At 37.3% G+C, this 21,487-nt stretch overlaps 1 pseudogene; it reads right to left on the reverse strand.

The window, feature by feature from the left end:
- Nucleotides 1-13,784: 13,784 nt before the first annotated feature.
- On the reverse strand, nt 13,785-14,679 carry LOC112815097 (glyceraldehyde-3-phosphate dehydrogenase-like; annotated as a pseudogene).
- Between the last annotated feature and the right edge of the window lie 6,808 nt (nt 14,680-21,487).

Here is a 21,487-nt window from a genome sequence, read left to right on the forward strand (position 1 = left end):
AATAATAAACTGAAGTTCACTGCATCTTGTTCATTTGTTTTGCAAGGACAGTGGGATCTGTTGCATTAAATTATTCATTAAATACATCTTACTTTACTCACTTTGATTTGTATATATATTATTTCTTAGGATATTATCACTTTAATTATTAAAATATCCCCTGTGAGGTTCATAGGAATTATTATTACCCTGGAATCATTATACAGAATGAAAAAAAAATTACAGGTAAATAGAAGATGATAATTCTTCTTCTTGTAACATCAAGACTACAACAGCTCAGTAACAGTAATCACTCAAGATTGGGACATTCCACTAAAAACCTGGACAGTTTTTCAGACCATCAAAAAACTGCATGATGAAGTACAATGGAGCTATGGTTGGGGCACAGACCAGTTAGCCTGTGGACTCTGAAAATCCACATTTCTTGTTTTACATTCTTTTGTTGACACTCCTATTGTCTCTTTACTAGCATGCCATGCGCTCTGTCTCCAACACCACTATTTCACAGACACAGGTATACCTGAAGGGTACCTTTGACAGTGAAGAGCTCGAAGATTAGTCTAGAGGGAGCAAAAGGAGAGAATCAGCTGCTTAGGAGATGTTCTAGGTTTGAATTTCCCATAAGGTACAGACAAAGGGTACCTAAGATTTTCGTTGCAGTTGCCCTGCCAAAGGCAGAAAATGAGATGAACTTCTAGAAAACAGTCTATCCAAGACTGGGGAAGAGTTCACCTGACAAGAACATCCCTTTGCCAACCCTTATGTACTATTGATAGGAACATAAATTGCTATAGCCACTCTGGAAAACAGTATAGGGGCTCCTCAAAATGAAAAATATACCTACCATATGAATGAGCAATCCTACTTCTGGGTATATATGCAAAGAAAATGAAATCAAGATCTCAAAGACATATGTGCATTCCCATGTTCATTGCAGCATTATTCACAACAATCAAGATATGTAAACAACCCAAGTGCCCATCAACGGATGAACGGATAAAGAAGATGTGGCATATACATAGAGAGAGATGTGAGAGAGATATATATATAGGCATAATATATGAAATAAGTGAAATAAGTCAGATATAAAGACAAATACTGTCTGCTATCACTTATATGTAGAATCTAAAAATGCTGAGCTGGTAGAAATACAAAGTAGAATGGTGGTTACCAGGGGTTAGGGGTAGGGGGATAAGGTAAATGTTGGTCAAAGGGTATAAACTTGCAGTGAGAGATGAATAAGGTCTCAGGATCTAACACACAGTATTGTGATTTTAGTTAACAGTACCTATTGTATATTTGAAAATGCTAAGAAAGTAAATCTTAAATGTTCTTGCTACAAAAAAAAAAAAAATGGTGACCTGTGATGTGACAATCATATTGTAATACATCAGTGTATGCAAACCTTAAACTTACACAATGTTATATGTCAATTACATTTTAACAAAGCAAGTTGGGGGGGAGGGGACATCCCATTGCCACTTTTCCTTTATGGAAACAAAGTTAAGTGGAAGGTACAAGATCAATAAATCCCAGCATTCAGTGATTTTAGGGTTTCCAACACACTACCTCTTTATACCAATCCAATCTTACTTAAATTCATTTTCACATCAATGTTAGAGATATTTTAGTTAAAACAGGAAATCATATACATTGGGTAAGAAACAATTAAAAGATCTCATTTATATCTATAATGATAACAAAATATGGTCACCTAAGAAAAGGGAGATCCTAAAATACTTCCCAAATAATTTTATACAAAGCTGGAGTGCTGGGAGGATGGTGGTTGCAAGACAGAAAAGGTTATTTCCAATTTTCCATTCTTTACCTCTATTATGTTTTCAATTTTTTGACTTCTAAATAAGCTTTCAGAACTTTTACTTTCATCCAGTCAATTCAATTTCTCAAAATCAATTCATGTACCATTTCAAAGTAAGAAAAAGATTAATATGACAGATTCTATTTTACATCTCAGCTATTTGTTGTAATTTTAGCTTATCTGTGAAGGAGGCAATATCTAGACAACCTTACTAATAACCACACATAAAATTTATTAGCTTTTAAATGTGCACACTTTGGGGCACCTGGCTGCCTCAGTCAGTGGAGCGTGCAACCTTTATCTCAGGGTTGTGAGTTCGAGCCCCACATTGGACATAGAGATCATAAATAAATAAATACATAAACACGTACAGTTTTCTCTCCCTGAAAGGAGCTGATGAACGATTAAACAACACCCATGGAGACAGAGGATATGGTCACTTTGGGAGGAACACTGATGCTGGGTATCTGGGGATGAGTGTAATGTTTCTGACTCAGGGAAAGTGGACACAGAGACTTGACACTGAAACAAATATTAACTCTCTACGATTCATGTAGTGAATATAGTGAATAGGTACAGTCTGAGCTCTTCATTAGCTTGTTCTTCGCTGCTCATCTCTGAAGCAATATTTTAATATTTTCCTTAATGCTAATTCTCCCCAGAGGGGAATTTTTTAAATAATTATTATTCATTAAGTGCTCCTCTGTCCAGAAAGGTGCAAAGGGAAAATGCTATAGGAAAGTATAGCCTAGATTTTCAGTGAGAGTCACATCTTTTCTTAATTTCCCGTTAGGTCATAAATTCCTTGAGAACAGGAAAAAGATCTTTTCCGTTCCTGTAAAATCCCTCGGGTAATAACACAATGTCTTCCTCTCAGTGGATACATTTCTTCTAGTTTAGGGATTTTTCTCAGAATCTTAAAAACATTTTCTTTCACTACAACTATAATCGTTCCTTCTCTTGAATGTTGAGAAACAAATGTAATTTTAAGGCTTCTTTCACAGGGATTTTAAGAGAAAATGAAAGATAACCAATGCAGAAACAATAGGTATAATACTATGTAGAATCATCCAGCCTCTTGTTTGTGATTCTCAGGTAGAACCCTAGACTTTTTAGTCCTTCCTCCCCGCCCCCCAAAAAAAGAAAAAGAGAAAATGAAGGGGGAAAAAGGAAGAGATTATTTCCACTTATGTCTTTTGTGCTTGAGTGAAAAGGGCCAATGAACCCAGAAGGAGCACATCTTGTAACTGTTAACAGAACTCTTTCATGGATCTAACATTTGAGTTGATGCTGCTGGATCCAGAGTCCGTTCCTGGGGAGGTCGGTATATATTTGTAAGGAACTAAAATACCCTCAGATAGAACAAGTTGAATAAACATTCCCACCTTAAGAAAATGTACACATGAAGAACTAAAGCAAAACGTTTGAATTAAAAACTCAGTAGCATGATTTATTTTTTTTTGAAGATTTTGAATTCATTAGCTGAAAAGACTACATCATCCTGTCAACAATGTAACTGATGTATTTTGTAACCAAGATCTAGAATTTTGAGTAAGAAAAAAAAACATGTATTTTCCTTTTTCTCTATTCATCTGTTATCTTTGAAAATAATAAGGATTAAAAAGAACTTTATTGACATAAACCCTAAAATAATTATTTATCTTGGTATTTGAATTTCTCATTTGTATTTAATGAAATAGTAGGGTATGGTAATCCCAAGAACGGAATTTCAAATTATTTGACATGTCACGATGTAGAAAACTTAAGATTGCCAAAAAAAAAAAGAGCAATATACAAGAAAGATTTCATATCAGAAAAAGCATGCTGAATATAAGTGGGGCATAGAAGGATATCTGGCACAGCAAACCGTGATAAAGCACTTAGAAATACACGTGAACTTTGACCATTAGCTACAGACAGTGAAGCCCTCAGTATGACAGACTTATTGCATCTAGAATCACTCATCAGGCTAAGAAGTAGCTCATTCTGGTCATAAAATCCTTGACAGTGGGAACAACGTCTTTTTCACGTCACATAAAATCCCCCGAGGAATAACATCAACCTCTGATAATATCATTATTGTTGTCAATAACTTTATGTGAATTATCTCATTCAATTTCACAAGAACTCCGTAAGGTTATTACTTAAACCCACTTTAGAGATGAGGAAATACACTTCAAGAGGTTAAATAATTTCCCCAAGATAACACATAATGTCAGGGCTGGGATTCTCACCCAGACGTTGTGAGTCCCAAGCCCGCATTGTTTGAACTAAGTATATTTCGTTCATCAAATACGAGAGCTCTCTTCTTGGTTTGCAGACTGTTTGCCACCTTATTGCCACATCCTCACATTGTGGGAGATGAGGAGAGAGAGAAACAAAGAGAGATCCTGTGTTTCTTCCTCTTTTTATAAGGCATTAATTCCATCACGAAGGCCCCACCCTCATGAACATGAACGAATCCTAACTCTAATCACCTGTCAAAGGCCTCACCTCCAAACTGGGGATTGGGTCTTCAATAAATGAATTTTGGGGAGACATATTCAGTCTATAATACTCTCCTTGTTCATTCCAAACACGAAGAAGGGATCTGATCCATGCAGAAAAGGAGGGGTAAGAAAAAAATGGGTTAAAAGCCACTCTTTATTGAATACCTGGATAGTGTACTAGCACTTCACAGACACTATCCTTAATCCTCTTGCCAGCTCTGAAAGATAAGACTTTTATGCTTATTTTACGGAAGAGGAAACTGAGTTTCCAGCACATTAAACCTTTTGTTAAGGCCCCTCATCTAGTAAGCAGTGGGTCTTGCATTCAAATGTAAATCTGACTGATTAACTCCCGGGTTTTCTGGTAGAGATGCTGTGAGTTAGGTGAGCCTTCCTCAAACTCCTCAAATCCACTCCACAGGCTTGACCCCCACTCTTATCGACCCCCCCCACACACACACACTGAACCTACACTGAAAGAATATTCTCAAGACAGTAAAAACTCCTGGTCAGTAGGAAGTTGAGGGTCTAGAACCTCACGGTGAGTTACCTGAAAGAGCCTAAAGAACTTCCGTTGTGGGGCAAACACCCACAACTCCCTAGTGGAACATTCCATGGGTCAGGAGAACTGTGATTCCATTTACTTGAGACTGCCCTGAGGTAGCTGGCCCTCACACGTGAGCAACTGTTTGCCACCTTCTTGCTGCATCCTCACATTGTGGGAGATGAGGAGAGAGAGAATGAGAGAGAGAGAGAAACAAAGAGATCTTGCCTCAGGGAGGCTGAACACTGGGCAGCCAGGCCCCAGCCTCATCCAATGTTCCCAGGTTCCAGACCAGCACAGAAGCAACAGAGCCTCGAGGGTTTGAACACTGTCCCCTGGTGTCAGTGTGAGTCAAAGGTCAGAGGAGACATTCGGAAGAGAGTACATCATTCATTTCCCAGGTATAAATATACTCCTATAGTTGCATCTAAGGGTTAGATTTAAGAAAAAAAAAAAAGAAAAAGAAAGAAAGAAAGAAAGAAAGAAAGAAAGAAAGAAAGAAAGAAAAAGAAAAGAAAGAAAGAAAGAAAGAAAGAAAGAAAGAAAGAAAGAAAGACAGACAGACAGACTTAAACATAACCCATTTGTCAGACTCTCGACCACCAGCCACAGTATTCAGCTATCCTGATGGGAGGAGAGTGGTAGATCTACAAAGCAGAGGGTAACAAGGCTTGCCTAGTTACTGACTTTGCCTCTCACTGACTTTCCATGTATGTTTTGCAGCTTCCGTATATCAGTTTATAGATTTATGGGATCTCATATAGGGAATCTTTCCATGTAGTGGAATGAGATGGTGTGTGACCATCCTTTATTTAATGTTATCAAATGGTAAAGTATTTAAGAGGAGTATTTAAGAGTCTGTCAAATTTAAAGATAAGTCAGATATATATAATTTTTACAAAAAAAAAGCATTTCAAATTTGTCTACCTTCCTGTGATAATAAGTGAATGTCGATGCTAAGGCACCCAGAAGATTAAAAAACAAACAAACAACTAAACAAACAAAAAACAACAAAGCAGGGCTACTGGTTGGCTTAGTCGGTTAAACATCTGACTCTTGATTCCGGCTCAAGTCATGATTTCAGGGTTGTGAGATCGAGCCCCCGCTCAGGCTCCGCGTTGAGCGTGGAGTCCACTTGAGATTCTCTCTCCCCCCCAAAAAAACCCCAAAGAACAAAAAAAAACAACCACCTTTATTTGCTCCCTCAAGGTAAAGATGACATTTTAAACGTGAATGGAAAGAAATGACTACATAATGAAAGAATTTTAAGGTAGAGACATAGCATTTTGAAAACAGATCTTTGGAAATGCAAACATGTGACTTTGCTGCCAAAATTAAGTAAGCATACTATCTACTTTTTTAAGCATCATTTCTTACACTTTTAAAAACTTAGAAACACAGTTTTCTAGGTTGTTTTAAAATCATCTATGCATAGTTGCACTGAATTTAAACCAGTAAAAATGTAACAAAGGAAAACCTTTGTGTTAATGGATAAGAACCACAACTCAGTGACATCATGGAACATGGAAATGTACCAGATAAATTTCAACAAAACCTTTCTATTATTAGATATGAAAAAAACGTTATAATTTCACAAGTGGAGGCAAGTTTGCACTTCATCCATATGAATCTACTTTATTAGATATCTTTTTCAGCTTTGTTTTCATTAAAACCAAGTGTGAAATTAAACTGGACTTACGAGCCAACATTTGCATCACTGATAAAAGGAATATTTTCAAAACTATAAAGCACACTCAATCAAGTTTTGCTCGATAATAATTATAAATAACAATATGACAAAGATGTATTCCATTAATATTAAAATTTAAATACTTAAAAATAATTGTTGCAGAAATCTCTGTATTTCTATTTTTGTATATTCTATAATAAACATTAATAGAACACCACATGCACAGATTTTTTTTTTTAGAGATTACTTTTTTAATCTATGTAAGACAATTGGAATACAAGTCCGTTTCTGGAAGAATGGAAGTAATTAACTGAGTTTAGGATTCTTGCCACCCTCCTGGGAGGGGGCTCTGGGTCAGATTTAATCGGACTTAGAGAGTTCTGGAGGAAATTCACATACTTTAATCTGTTACCTCTGCTCCGAATAGTTTTCCTTTAACTGTTGGAACCGAAATCCACAAATCAAATCCATTCATATTTGAATAACAGAAAGTCCTGTCTTCCACAAACCCAGATTAAACCCAGCGTATTTGTAATACTATTCTCCTCAGCTCCTCATTTAAAACACCCAAACTGGCCATCTTGCTGAACATGGGGAAGAAGGACTCTCAAAAAGGTTCAACTCCTCTAAGATGGAATAAATACAATCTCTATCTTAAAGAGATGTTTTCATTTAAAATAAACTTATGAAGAAATTAAAACTCAACAGTCAAAGGAATGGACTTCTCAAAGAGGAAGACAAACATCTTGATATCAGCCTCCTCTGCAGTATCTCCAAGGGGTCCTTTTGCTCTGAGTAAAGTTTCCAATCACTCCATCACTTGCCTAGTTCACTGCCCATGGCCACCAACATGTGATGTATCAAAGATGAGCCTCCCTGCCCATCCACCACAGAACGTTAGCCAAATGCATCACACAGTTACTCACCCACAGTGTCGTTAACAGAGAAAATTGGGGAAAGAAGAATTTCCTCCCTCTCATCTGCAGATAATCATCTTCTGTCCTAAAGCATAAATTTTGATTACCCAGATTATTTTAGCTTTCAGAGTCACACGGGTTATTAGTGGTAATAAAATCATTCAGCCTTATAAAAATTTAAAAAAAAATTTCCAACCACAGTGTTTAAGAATCTGACCTCACAGCACATTATCCACCCACTATGGTAAAGTAATTTTCTCTTTGCCGTCAGTGTGATCCTTTGTTCATTTCTCTAGCTACAATTCAAAAAGAAAACAAAGTGATGTGACTGAACTCATGAGGGCACACATGTTTGCAGCCAAGGAATGGGATTTTTTGTTTGGTTTTGTTTCATTTGTTTTTCCATAGAAAGCTAACTAGCCTACATGGATGCCAAAATCAAGAGCTTATGCACACTGTCCTTAAACCCAATGGAGATGACCTCCTAGTGGAGAGGTGAAATCCTTCCAGCTCAGCTAACTTTGTCCTTACCACCCTGATGACTATGGCTTTGAGACATATCTCAAGGACTCTGCCCTGACTGTCCTAACGAATCTTCTAGAAACTTTCCTTCCCTCAACTGTCCCTGCTAAAATGTGCATTAAAGTTTATGTTTATTTTTAATACTTCTTCATTTCTAATACCCAAGCCTTCACAAACCAGTAGGCAACAATTTCTATTTTCAACCATTGTCTCACATTTCGAGGAAAATGCATGTTGGCATAGCTATGAAACAGCAGTATTCTTTGTGGATCCATGTCTATCTCTGGAGCAAGGAATCGGGTTTTCAAAGAGCCCAGTGAGGCATGCAGGAAGCCATGCAGGCACTTAGAAAAGCACTGTGTTCTAAAAAGCTACAGAAGTGTATATATAATATGATTCTGGTTTGTTTGTTTTTTTTAATTCCACATACTGAGACTGGGAAGCAGGAAACAAAATACTTCTAAATGTTACGAGTAGTAGAATCACATTTTTTTCTTTTTTTCCTATATGCCCCTATGTTTTCCAAAATATCTGCCATAAACTTGCTATTTTTATAACCACATTTTTTGAAAGCATATGAAGTAGAGAAGACTTTTCTTTCCATTACTGCTGGTCTGAAGCATATATTATCCGAATTTTAGAGTATTTGGTTATGAGAAAGATTCCTCCCAAATATATTTGTGTTATATCCAAGAGACAAATTAGGTCTGCTTTATTAAAAGATTTCTTTTAATAAACCATATTGCAAATTGTTTGCCTTTACGGTCACTAAATCACCACTCTCTTTGAAATTCCTCTTGGTCATACCTAGTCGAGTATTTAACAAAACGAGAATGCTTAACAAAGAATTACCATATATTAATTGCTTTGGACATCTTGTTCAGTAGTCTTTGGGGATCGTGACTCTATTTCTCATAATTAAATAACTCTCTACTTACTACACACTTCCACCAGATAATACATCCTTCTGCTGCTGCGAAAAAGTGGGTAATGCTAATATGTTTTCTTCAAGTAAATATGTTAGGAATTTTGCAGGGTTGAGTAGAGTGGGAACCAAAAGAAGACAGAGGGAGCTAATCATTGGTTATATATAGCACATACACCAAGGACGCAGGTATGAAAAATGTTGGCTTGGATAAGAAAACCAAGAAGAAGAAATTTTCAGAAGTGTTTTGTTTAAAAAAAGATAGTCTATTCAACAGCTGAATTTGAAGCGGAGTTTACCAGTTGTTACAGTAAATATATTCAAAGTGAATCATATAACCACTAATTAGGTTTGAATCACTCAAGTGTACATTTGCTGTGACAACAGGTTTCCCTTTACAGATCATCCCTCTATTTATAAAAGAGCTGAAAATTAACATTTCCTGCTTTTGTCAAACTGAAGCATCTTTCAATGGTTTCCAGCAAACATCTGAAGGATTCTTGCATCCTGAGATCATCTGGCCATTATGTTTTCAAGTGTTGTCTCTTTTCAAGAACTGGGTGAGAAGCACAGAATAAGTGATTGCAGATTCTTTGTAAAATAGCAACAAGAAGACAACAAAAATACCTGATGTAGGAAAGATCATGGGTTACCATTCATGGCAGATGGGAAGCAACATAAATTGACAGTGGACGTTTTCCTTCTGTTTTGCACATGACTAACCACATGTGAAGCCTGAACCCCAGAGAAATAAAAAAAACAAGATTGTGTAGCTGTGTTTTTAATACCGTGATTAGTGGTATATCCAGATTTAAACAGATTTTTTTTCCTCCTAATTGAAATCGTTTCTTAAATAACATCGTTTCAAGAGCATGTGCTGGTTCAGATACCAAATACAGCCTAATGCCCACTCATTTTCACAAGTATTCATCTCAAAGGCAGACAGTTTTCTAGGTAATTTTAATATAGCATCCCCTAATCAAATCAGCCACACTGTGAGACACTGCTGTCGGGAAGGAAGCAGTGTTTTTCTCCAGGCCTGACAGCTGAAAGTGCTAAATAGAGGAAGAATATTCTCATTCTACTATGGACTGGGTGCTCTCTAATCTCTGAAAAATAAAAGTGCTGTTCAAGGCCCTGAAATTCACTGCACATTAGGGGACATCTTAAGATCTGTAGCATAGTCTCAGGTCTTAAAGGAGTGAATAAAGTCATGCTTTGTCATGGGATTTACCCAATTCCCGAAGTGGCACACCCACAGTCAATTGCATAAAGGTCAATTATCAAGAAGATGTTTCCAACTTATTTTTCTGAGCACATTCTTCAACATCTTTCTCATATCTTACTCTTTTAAGTTTTCTTTTCCATTTCTTTTTTTTCTTAAAATCTCTACACTTCCTCATGCTCCCTATAAGCTTTTTGTGATTAAGTAATTCCTCAAGTTGAATTCTTGGCAACACATTATTCTGAAATCCACTCAAAACTGATATACTGAGGTCACTTTTTAAGAAATGGATGATCCCATGGGGCGCCTGGGTGGCTCAGTCATTAAGCATCTGCCTTCGGCTCAGGTCATGATCCCAGGTTCCTGGGATCGAGCCCCGCATCGGGCTCCCTGCTTAGTGGAAGCCTGCGTCTCCCTCTCCCACTCCCCCTGCTTGTGTTCCCTCTCTCGCTGTGTCTCTCTCTGTCAAATAAATAAATAAAATCTTAAAAAAAAAAGAGATGGATGATCCCACTCTTTTGAATCTACTGCTATAGTCATGCCCTGTCATTCCCTAATAATTTTGCCTTCTGCAATACCCTTTGTATCTTACCATCAGGCCCATGCTGTTCCTCATCTATGAAATGTCTTTCACACACCCATGTTCATCCTTCGCTGTCAAAATGGCACTCATCTTTCAAGGACTCGTTCAAATAACACCTTTTCCCTGTAGCTTTCCCCTGAATAGTTTATTTACTATTACACTATGCTTTGGCTAATAAATAGCTCTTTCTCACCTGGAAAGTTTTCCTCTTTGACAAGATCCTACAGACACATGGACAGAGAGGTAAAGAAGAAAGAGAATGCAACTAGCTAGCCAAGTCAACTAAACCAAACTTACTAATCAAGAAGATGGTCAATGTCAGAGCTAAAGCACCCTCACAATCAATACCTCTCCCCAGGCACCCATTAGTCAGCATTATACTCTGTAGTTCCGGGGCTGCTCTCTTATCACCATAAACATCTTGGAGGCTTATTTATATTTGTAACTCAGCATCTGGTCAATATCTACTGCTTACTCAAGGCTTAAAAAATGTATGTTGAAACTGGCTGAATTTTTCAACTCTAGTTTTTCTTGTTCGTTTCTTTTGGGGTTTTTCGTTTGTTTGTTTTTGGTTCTGGTTTTGGTTTTTTTGGTACACATAAGAACATTTCACTGCAAGAATGATTACAAACAGTAAAACAGGCTTTCAAGAGGGTAGACAACCCCCCTCAATGGAAATTATTTTCAGTGGCATTGACCATCAATCATTACTACAGAATTTAAGTAACAGCACTGCTGATAAAGGAATTTAATTATGGAAGATTCCTTTTTGACTTCCAAAGCAACAGAAGAATAAGAATGAAGTTTAAGATGCTACACAGACAAGAATGGTGAGTTTACAAAGGAAAAAGCAATCTGGTCTAAAAATTAAACAACAAGCTCTCACAGACTGTGATTCTAAACATCTCCCCCCGCCAAGACTTTACATTTCATTTAATAGATGAGTGTCATGACATTCATGAACCTGGACTGAGGTTCAGAGTTGTGCTCATTAATTGAAAAGCAGTCTGTTTAGGAAATGGTCCTCATTCTGATGTTGCTCTTTGAATGATCAGTTTGATCTCATGGTTCACACAGTAGCAACATGAACACAACCAATATTTCTGAGTTTTTTAACCACATAAACTTGAGAAAAGAATCTTTCAAACAACAACTTCTTGATATGTCTTTAGTTAAGCAATCAGACCACCCAAGAAAACGTAGTTTTGTGTAATAAAACCTGCCCTTCAGAGTTATATTTTTGAATCAAAGCAACTCAAGCACATGGGGACAAAAAGAATTATTTTTCTATAGAAACTATGCATATGATTTTCCTATTCAATTACCCCTCTTTCTAAGTACAGTTGCATAAACAGTACCATTCATTCATTCAAAAACCAGTTATTGCCCTTATGGGCACTGTGAGTACATACAACTCAAGATAGTCAACCACACAAAATAGCCAAGTTTTGCTCTGGCCTCATTTAAAGAGTTAAGTGTTAAATTGTTTTATGATTAAAAAAGAGGCAGATGAGGAATATGAGAGAGGGAAGAGGAAGAGGAAAAATTAGGAGGAAAAGAAGTAAAGAAGAGAAGGAAGGGGACACCTGGCTAGCTCAGTCAGAGGAACATGAGACTCTTGATCTCGAGGTCATGAGTTCAAGCCCCACGTAGGAGGTAGAGTTTACTTAAAAAAATAAAAAACAGGGGCACCTGGGTGGCTCAGTCATTAAGTGTCTGCCTTCGGCTTGGGTCATGATCCTGGGGTCCTGGGATTGAGCCCCACATCAAGCTCCCTGCTCAGCGGGAGGCCTGCTTCTCCCTCTCCCACTCCCCCTGCTTGTGTTCCCTCTCTCGCTGTGTCTCTCTGTCAAATAAATAAATAAAATCTTTAAAAAAATAAATAAATAAAAATAAAAATAAAAAACAACAAAACAAAAAGTAAAAAAAGATATTTAAAAAAAGGCAGGAGGAGAAGAAATAATAATATTTCAAAGAAGTTATCCATAAAAAAGAAGTTATCTGTCTTGCTGTTGAGCATCACTGATAATTTGTTTTAGAATTGATTAAAGCAATACACACACACACACACACACACACACATCTTTTCCCGCAGCTTTGTTAAAACTTACATAAAACTACAGAAAATCAAAAATAAAGAAAAAAATCCTCAAAGAAGCCAAAGGGAAAAAAAATACCACACCTATAGAAGAACAAAGATAAGAATTACATCCGACATGTCCTCAAAAACCATGCAAGCAAGGAGAATAGAGTGAAATAGCGAAAGTGTTGACAGAAAAAACCACCAACCTAGAATTCTATACCCTACAAAAAATCCTTCAAAAATAAAAGAGAAATAGAGACTTTCTTAGACAAACAAAAAATGAAGGAATTTGTTGCCAATAGACCTGCCTTGTAAGAAATGTTAAAAGAAGTTATTGAGAGTGAAGGGAAGTAATATAGGTCTGAAACTCAGATCTACATAAAATAAGCAAGAGCATCAAAGGAGGAATAAGTGAAAGTAAAATAAAACATTCAAGATGTTGGTTTTTGTCAGTATGGATGGTCTGAAACAATACTCTTCTAGACATATGGCATAAAGTATAAATGAAAAAGAAATACATGCATATATGAAAGTAAAATCATGCTATAGAAATAAAGGGATTTTTTTTATAGGATGTTTACCTATGGCTTTCCATTAGACTGAATATAGAAGTGGAAAGAAGTTTTAAATGTCTCTCAAGAGTTAAATTTCCATTAATATGTGAATAATCAGAAAGCATTATGATTACTTGAAACAGACAGAAAAAGACATCAGGGACCCACTTCCCTAACATTTTTCTTGGATTTTTTATTTTGTTTTGTTGTTGTTGTTATTGTTTGGCTAGGTACAGTATACTTTACTGATGGTACATGACAAGGCAGGGCTCCCCAAAATCTTCCCTTTTTCATGGGGTCTGGGATGGAAACTGTGTTGAGGTTGGGAGATTCTCAGTGTGTTGGGGGATGGATCGGGGTGAGGTCTCCCCAGCAGCTGAGGGCCCCTCACTCTTCATCTTGCTCTCACTGGACCTGATGGTTCAGAGGGCTCCTACTCCTTGGAGGCCATCTGGACCATAAGGCCAAATTCATTGTCATACCAGGAAATGAGCTTGACAAAGCAGCCATTGAGGGCACTGCCAGGCCCATCATCAAAGGTGGAAGAGTAGGTGTCACTGCTAAAGTCACAGGAGATGACCTAGTCCTCAGTGTGCCCCAGGATGCCCTGAGGGGGACCTCTGATGCCTGTTTCACAACACTCTTGATGTCATGTATTTGGCAGCTTTCTCTAGGCAGTAGGTCAGATCCATGACTGACATGCTAAGGGTGGGGACACAGAAAGCTGTATCAGTGAGCTTCCCACTCAGCTCAGGGATTACCTTGCCTACAGCCTTGGTGACACCAGAAGAAGCAGGAATGATGTTCTGGGCAGCCTCTTGGCCATCATACCATAGCTTCCCAGAAGGGCTATCCGCAGTCTTCTGGGTGACAATGATGGTGTGGACTGTTGTGATGAGTCCCTTCATGATGCCAGTTGTCATGGATGACCTTGGCCAGTGGCCAAGCAATTGGTGGTGCAGGAGGCATTGCTGACAATCTTGAGGGAGTTGTCATACTTCTCATGATCCACACTCATCACAAACATGGGGGCATTAGCAGAAGGGGGAGAGATGATGACCCTCTCGGCCCCACCCTTCAAGTGAGCCCCAGCCTTCTCCGTGGTGGTGAAGACCCTCGTGGACTCTGATAACAAGTTTCCCATTCTCAGCCTTGACTATGCTGTTGAATTTGTCATAGGTGGAATCACACTGGAACATGTAGACCATGTAGCTGAGGTCAATGAAGGGGTCATTGATGGTGACAATATCCACTTTGGCAGAGTTAAAAGTAGCCCTGGTGACCAGGCGCCCCGTATGGCCAAATCCGTTTACTCTGACCTTCACCATCGTGTCTTGGGGACACCAGCTGGGACTGCAACAGAAAATCCATCTGTCTGTTGAATGGGGAGGAGCAGAGACCCCAGTTTTGTTGATTATAGTTATACGCAGTGGTGTGCAGTTTAGTATTTAACAACCCTCTTCTATGGGCCAATATGAGCTGTTCCCACACACTTTCCCCCCCTTTAAGACAAAGGTGTTCAGCTTTCATTGTTAGCATTTTGCCTATTGTTACTGACAAAGCCAAAGTTTTTCCAACAACATTTTCACCAAGAAAATTTCCAGCTTTGATGAACCCCCTTACCAAGTGTAATTTAATTAGAAATTAGAAAGTAAGTCAATGATGTTACTCTACTAAAACAGTGGGTAAGTCCCTGGCATTTTAGACACTCAGACTGAAATCTGATCAACTCTTAGAAGACATGATTTTGAGCTTGCCAAGTAACCTCTGTAAACCTTTTTTCCACATCTCTAAATTGAATATAATACCAAGCCTGCCTTACTGTTGCATAAAAATTAAACCAAATAATCCATGTAACAAATATCCAGTAATGATTATATGTGGGATAACACACAGACCAAAAAAAATCACTCAAATTCCATCAGCTACTCTTATTCTTTGAGAAGAACAAGAGTGTTTACAGTTATAAACTTCCAAACTAATAGTTTCTCTCATGTAAAAATGAATTCACTTTCCTGAGTTATTTATAGTGGCACTTTAAATTTATTTTCAAAAATGAACAAGTACATTTAATTTAAAATTAATAAGACCATTATTGTGCATTCATTAAAATTTCATGTGATTATTGGAAGCATTTATAAGGTATACAGTGGACTCATTATATAGAGAGATAGTAATTAAGCCTTAATAAATGGAATTTGAAATAATCATTTATAAAAGTATATTATTGAATTTGAGACCTCTTATTTTAAAATCTATCTATAATATCTATTTACTAGAGGCAAAGTAAGAAATTATATGTTTTGTGAATATTTACACAAATAGAATTAATTTTAGGAACAGATGACAAAGGGTAACTCTTCCAGTCAGAAACAATCTGTTGCCTGCTAGAAAACCATAATGCAATCAGGAGATTCTTCTGACTTGCTTCTCTGCATCTTCTCCTTTTTCAATAATCAAGGTCATTACTTAATGATGTCAACAGAGCCTCCCCTTGCTTCTTGCAAACACAATAAATGACAGGCTTGTTCATGTGTTGTCACAAAGGTCAGTGTGTAATTGGCATCACTAATAATACCTGTGTGATTTAATTTGATCTGTAGATAATTTCTCTGGTTTTCTTTTTTTTCCCTTGTGGTTTTGCAAGGGAAATGGCAATGTTTAATTCCACTTCTTTAAAACATTTGGTCACTTCCACAGCTAAATCAAAAATTTCAAGAAGGCATCATGAGTATTTCATTTACAATTTTCTCCCCAGCTGCTAGCACAGTGCCCGGAATATAACTAGGGTAGATTTAATAAACTTTTCTCAAGTGAATGAATGAGTGAATAAATGAATAAAGGAAATAGTGCAAAAATGTCTTCAGAAATTACTAGAATTGTTCAGAGCAGTGCTTTCTGATCTCACATGTGAGCTCCTTTAACTTTTCTTCATAGTACTTCTTATAGTTTGAAAATACATGTACATATGTATTTAATTAATTTGTTTAATTAATTAATGACTGCCTCCCCCACTAGATTATTCTACTTACAGTAATACTCCCAATTTCTAGGATAGGACCAAGCACATAGTATGCGTTCAGTAAACACTGATCAAGGAATAAATGCTTCCTGTTTTGGTAGCTCTGTGAATTAGTAGACACCAAAGCTCTATTTTAAGATTCTATGTCCCACTTTATATGATGAGAAAACTCTGCAATAAAAAAGCAGTTTATTTGATAATATTTATTACATGATGGCATATGCCCCAAGATTTTCAGTTGGCCTTTACATATGGGAAATCTTTAGAGATGGAGTTTCATCTCATTTTCTCCAAATAACCATGACGTGCAGACCAGCATTTGCATCCCAAAACACTTTTAAAATATGGAATATATATTCTAAAATATACAACATATTATAAATTGTATTTTAAATGCTCTATTTCTCTCCAGCCAAATAAGTTCCAGTTATTGGTTCAACTGTTTCTTACTTTTGAAGGTGGGACTAGTAATGTTATAAAAACAAACAAACAAACATGTATCTGGTCAGGTCTCAGTCAGCACCACAAAGTTGTCTGTATTTGTGGTCCATATTAAGCTAAAATATATTCAATATATAGCCCTACATACTGTCAATGTAACCTTTGGGTCTCTTTTTCTGCTCCAAGGGAAAATGCTGTGGAAAACTCTCCATACACGAGCTAATAGGCTTTTTCACATTTTCCCCTCTCTCTTCTCAAAGGCGAGATGATATCAATCTGAACATTAAGGAGTCTCTTATAAATATGTAAATTAATACATTATAAAGCAACAGTAGCAATAATAATAGCTACCAATTATTAAGGGTCTATTACATTCCTAGCACTACACTAAACTAAAGTCTCATTTTAATATTTTTCTCAAGATCACATAGGTAACAAGGGGACACAGCTGATATTTGAACCCACATCCATAAAAATACAGCAGAGATTCTCAACCTTGACATTGTTGACATTTTAGGTGAAATAATTCTTTGGTGTGAGTGGGCTGTCCTGTGCCCCTACCCAATGAATGCTAGTGAAACCCCCTGCCAGTTGTGACAACCAGAAATGACTCCAGATATTGTCAGATGTCCCTTAGGAGGGTAAAATCTCCCCAACTCCTTGCCCTTTAATGCCCCACCTGTCTCAACCCATCATCCCCACCCCCATCGAGAAACACTGGAACACAATGCCCAGCTTCTTTACTATCATTCACTTCCTCCATGAAGGAGAAGACTAAGAGTCCAGCATTCAAATTTAACCTATTTTAGTATTATTAAAATTGTAAAAACCAGTTAAACACTCATATGTCAATTTAATCAAGCAGACTTCTACCTTAACAAGATATTCTAGGTAAACCAAACTTCACAAAGGAAGGTATTGAGTTATTGTGAAACTTATTTTCCTGGGCATTGTTTGGAAATGCTTCAATTTTAGAAAACCAAAGGAAAAAAAATGGACAAAAACCAGAGTATAGTGAACTTTTCATTTGCAAGCTGCATATCTTTAAGGAATTCAAGTAGTTTCCCAGAATTAAATCTATGAATTAAAATAGGATTCCATTTGTTGTTTATTTTCCAGTGATCTTCTTTGAAGTGGGGTTTACCCTGAAGTAAGAGTCAGAAATGTTGTTTCTTTAGGTCACATATTGATGAAAGATAATTAGAAGGCAGTCAGGCAGGGACAAGGGGCCCCCGCCTTAAGAGGAAACCACCCTTGGGGCACCTGGATGGCTCTGTCAGTTAAGTGTCTGCCTTCAGTTCAGGTCACGATCTCCAGGTCCTGGGATCCAAGTCCCACAATGGGCTCCCTGCTCAGCGGGGAGCCTGCTTCTCCCTCTCCCTCTGCTGCTTTTCCTGCTAGCACGCTCTCACTCTCTCTCTGTCAAATTAATAAAATCTAAAAAAAAAAAAAAAAAGGAAACCACCCTTAAAAAGACTTCACACTACCCTGGAAGGAGCCCTCCACCCTTTCCCACATGATAGATAACAAAAGCCTGATTGGATGACAGGTGTAGGGAGGGTTAATCAGATTAAAAGAGCCTGCCAACAAGCCCATAAAACCCCCTACACTTAGAAACTCCGGTAGCAACTCTCTCAGGTCTCTGCCCTCTTTGGGAGCTTTGTACTATCACTCAATAAACCTTGCTTTGCTGCCTATCACTTCTTCCTCTTCATTCTTTGAAGTGGCATGACCAAGAACCACAGGCATGGAAGGAAAAAAATCCTTTAACAATATCTTCTATCACTTTTACCTAAAATCAGAGGCTCAAAATTCCAAATGATTTTTCTAATTGAAGAAATCAATTAAAATGACACCTTGGAATTTTCAATAGTAATTCCTCCATCTTTAATAAAAAAAAAATTAACTTTGGTTCTCACACACAGAATTATACTGCTGTGTTTTGTTTTTGCTTTTTTTTTTTGGCACTCTTCATTCCAAGTTTCACTGTAGGTATAAAGATGGATAGTACTGCATAGTCATTTGCTTTAAACCACAATTCAATCACTCAGTGTCAGAGACACAGTAAATTTACCTGCTAACAGTAGTCACTGTAGTCACTTTGTTCCTAAAGACAGTTTATTTATTCTCCTGCTCAATAAAACAAGTTATATGTAAACATCTTCTATCTTTACAACACCAAGACTGATAAAACATTCCTCTAGAGTAAATGAACTTTAAAAATTAAATATCAATAACAGTGAGACTTTTGCTTCCAACCATGATGGTATCAATTAACCCTTCTGGGAAAACAACTCCAAAACTGGACAGCATATCTGAGACAACTATTTTCGAGAATTAAACATGTTGAGAAAAGGAGGACATGTGAAACTGGTTCCATGTTTGTTGTAGCTTTCTGCCTACAGACACTTTTGGATGAAAAGTAGCCAGTAGCCTAGAGAAAAGTAGCCCCCAAGCACAGAGTGGTGAGCAAGACAATCTAAGTGGAGGAGAAAAGGTGAGAGTCTGGGTCTGCAGAAACAGCTGACTTTATAAGACAGAGGAGCAAAAAAAGAGAAGGAAGCACACATCCAAGGACCCAGATGTCAGTATGACAGCTCACCTCAGGCCCTTGGCTGAGAGCAGGGCTGTGTGTGTAAACAGTGACATGCCACAGGTGGAAGGTACAGGGAGACACTGGAAGAGGCAGTCTCCAAACCAGAGGCAGGAATGTCACCATGCACATTGGCCATTCTGCAGAGATCCCAAAAGGCCATGCCTTACAACTCAGGACTATGCCCTAGATGGAAGGCCATGACCAAGGTCTAAGGACAAAATGGAAATAAGCCTAAAACCAAGCTCAACAAGTACAAGAGGATTCACTAATAACTGCCTGCCAAAAGAAGAAAAAGAAAGAAAAAAACACCAATGCTCCAAGGAAGACAACATAATCTACTGGCAGGAGGGGCAGGGAATTCGAAATGTGTATAAACCTACCAACAAAGCTCAAAAATACAAAAAGAAAAAATGGACAGAATCAAATCCAAAACATTGGTGGACATGTTTCAAACAATTAACGTATAATAAAATACAGAGTTTAGGTGTCCATTTGAATTTTGATAATTATGTATACCTACCCCCATTACTGCTACACATATACACACAAAAAACAAGATACAGCACATTTTCATCACCCTAAAAATTTCCTATTACCCTTTTCCAGTCAAACAGCTACCTCAATCCCAAGCAACACTCTGATGTCTTTACCATTATTTAGTTTTGTCTCTGGAGTTTGTGTAAATAGAATCATGTAGCATGTACTCTTGTCGTCTTCAGTTTTGTTTGCTTAATGTAATGATTAAACATTAAGATTCAAACACCTTGTTGCATATATCCATCGCTTTATTGCTGTATATACTTTTCCATGGGTGAACATATCACAGTTTATCCATATTCCTTTTGAAAGACATTTGGGTTGTATCCAGTTTTTGCCTATTACGAACAAGGTCACTATAAACATTCTTCTACAAGTCTTTCTTTTATTTCTCTTGAAAAATGCCTAGGAATGAAATTGCTGGGTCATAGATTTATGTTTAACTTTATAAGAAACTGACAAATAGTGTTCCAAAGTTGTCGTATTGCTTTAATCTTCCAGTAAAAAAATGTAGGAGAATTTCAGGAGCTCCACATGTTCACCAATATTGGGCATTTTTAGATAAGAAATAGTTATAGACATAGATACAGGTTTTTTTTTTTTAAAGATTTTATTTATTTATTTGAGAGAGAGAGAGCACATGAGAGGGGGGAGGGCCAGAGGGAGAAGCAAACTCCCCACCGAGCAGGGAGCCCGATGAGGGACTCGATCCAGGGACCCCAGGATCATGACCTGAGTCGAAGGCAGTTGCTTAACCAACTGAGCCACCCAGGTGCCCGACATAGATACAGGTTTAAAGATATGTTGTTGTTAGATATATAGGTATCGTTTTTTGCTATTCTAATAAATGTGAAATAGTATCTCACTGTGGTTTAAGTTTTTTATTTCCTTGGTGAGAAATGATGATAAACATTATGTGTTTATTTTTTTTATTTTTTAAAAGATTTTATTTATTTATTCATGAGAGACACAGAGAGAGAGAGAGAGAGAGAGAGAGAGGCAGAGGGAGAAGCAGGCTCCCAAGGAGCAGGAAGCCTGATGTGGGACTCGATCCCAGGACTCTGGGATCATGACCTGAGCCGAAGGCAGATGCTTAACCGACGGAGCCCCCCAGGTGCCCAACATTATGTGTTTAATGAATGTTCATATATCATCTTTTGTGAAATGTCTATTCAAGCAATTTGCTCATTTTTAAAATCTGGGACATTCATGTTCCTATTATTGAATTTGAAGTGTTCCTTGTACTTTTTTATGTGAGTCAAATGTATGTGTTGTTTTTCCCAGTTTCTGGCTTTTGTATTAGATTTTTCTTGATACTAGTTTACATTTTATATTTATTTATTTCATGAGATCTTTCGATAAAACCCACTTTATCAATAATTTCATTGAAGGTTTGTGCTTTTTATGCATCAAGCATAGATCTTTGACTCCACCAAACACACAAAGATATTCTCTCATATTTTCTTTTTCTAGCATAAGCTTTATGATTCAATAAATTTAATTTCAATAAATTTCCATCACAAATTATTTTATTATTTTA

The sequence above is a fragment of the Callorhinus ursinus genome, unplaced genomic scaffold (genome assembly GCF_003265705.2).
Source record: "Callorhinus ursinus isolate GAN/ISIS: 27379988/994484 unplaced genomic scaffold, GSC_fseal_2.0 scaffold30, whole genome shotgun sequence".
NCBI classification, from domain to species: Eukaryota; Metazoa; Chordata; class Mammalia; order Carnivora; family Otariidae; genus Callorhinus; species Callorhinus ursinus.